The sequence below is a fragment of the Ammodytes marinus genome (assembly GCF_949987685.1).
Source record: "Ammodytes marinus genome assembly, chromosome: 17".
In the NCBI taxonomy this organism is placed as follows: Eukaryota; Metazoa; Chordata; class Actinopteri; order Uranoscopiformes; family Ammodytidae; genus Ammodytes; species Ammodytes marinus.
In genome coordinates, this window is record NC_137221.1 from 2,735,489 (window position 1) to 2,737,120 (window position 1,632).

General features: G+C 43.6%; 1 protein-coding gene across 1 annotated transcript in view; it reads left to right on the forward strand.

The window, feature by feature from the left end:
• Positions 1-1,179, forward strand: part of LOC307263704 (cell adhesion molecule CEACAM20-like) — a 33,713-nt gene extending 32,534 nt beyond the window's left edge. The window contains exon 10 of the mRNA XM_080044924.1: positions 54-1,179. The gene's annotated coding sequence lies outside the window, so the exon portion shown is untranslated. The remainder of the gene's footprint in view (positions 1-53) is intronic.
• Positions 1,180-1,632: the final 453 nt, after the last annotated feature.

Consider the following 1,632-nt stretch of genomic DNA (forward strand, 5'->3'; position numbering starts at 1 on the left):
TGTGATACAAAGAACAGGATAATAACTTTTTAAACTTTCTTTTCTGTCTTTAGGAGATTTCGCCGTAAACATCCGACCTGTGCGGGAGGGAAGGAGCGCCCGGTGGGATCCGCTGGTTACCTGTGAAGCCCCTCGACAAACCAGCCTACCCACAATGCATCTGTCTGTCTATCTCTCTTTCTGTTTCTCTCTGTCTCTCTCTTTCTGTCTCTCTGTCTATCTCTTTCTGTCTCTCTCTGTCTATCTTTCTCTCTCTTTCTGTCTATCTTTCTGTCTCTCTGTCTAGCTGTCTGTATGTCTATCTCTCTCTCCCTCTCTCTCTCTCTCTCTCTCTCTCCCTCTGTCTCTCTCCCTATCTCTGTCTCTCTCTCTCTCTCAAATTCTATTTGGGCTTTATTGGCATGAAAGTTTAAAAAACAATGTTGCCAAAGCAAAGCATCAAAATTCTCTCTCTGTCTGTCTGTCTGTCTGTCTCTCCCTCTCTCTCTCTCTCCCTCTGTCTGTCTCTCCGTCTCCCTCTCTCTTTTTCTGGCTGACGAGAACAGATGAAACTTGATTCAACCCAGTCGATGGACTCTTTCAGTTTGGATCAACAGCTGGAATCTTCACTGTTTTTTTTCCTATTTTTAAAGAAATAGTTCAACTTTTATTTTAATTTTTGTTCAGCTTAAGCTAACGCTACCTATTGACTGCCAGTGTTTGAGCTAAGCTAACTAGCGAGGAGCAACCTTAGTCCATTTATGCACACACAGTTGAGGTAACGTTTTGTGTCACCATTTATTGAAACCCAAACAAGCTAAAACAATTAAAATAAATGTTGAATTATTCCTTTAATAACGTTTTAATCTTATTTTTAGCTCTTTTTTCACCATAAACTGGTCCACCCCCCCACTATATATCCCTTTGTTCTCCTAAGAACACACACACACACACACACACACACACAGCCACACACACTCTCTCACACACACCCTGAGAAAAACTGTGTGTGACAGAGACATTTTCTGGACTTAAAGCTACGCTGAGTGACTCTCTTTATCCTGCTGGAAATTTGAGGAGGAAAACACACACACACACACACACACAGTCAAACTCACACACACACACACACACACACACACACACACACACACACACACACACACACACACACACAGAGGGCACACACACATACACACACACAGTCCAACAGGCTGGCCACACACACACACACACAGTCCCACAGGCTGGCCACACACACACACACACACACACACACACACACAGAGGTCACACACAGCCCCCCCCCCTCCCCCCCCCACACACACACACACACACACACACACACACACAGGCCACACACGCAGACATTCAGGGTTCCGGGTTTTAAAATAGTATCTGAAAAAGAAAACTATCTCTTTGTTTTTTTTGCCTTTTTTTTGTGGTGGCTTTGATTTATCTCACTGTCTGTGCCGGCTGGGCGGGCGGGGTTAGCCTGATGGGGGGCGCTTCATGTGCAGTGAAGTGCATCATCAACAGTAATGTTTTGAGATGATTATCTGCACCTGAAAGTGTCTGTTTTGTTTGAGGGAAAAAAATGTTTGATCTGAAAATACCTCATTTTTTTTTTTTTTTTTTTTTTCAACACTTTGT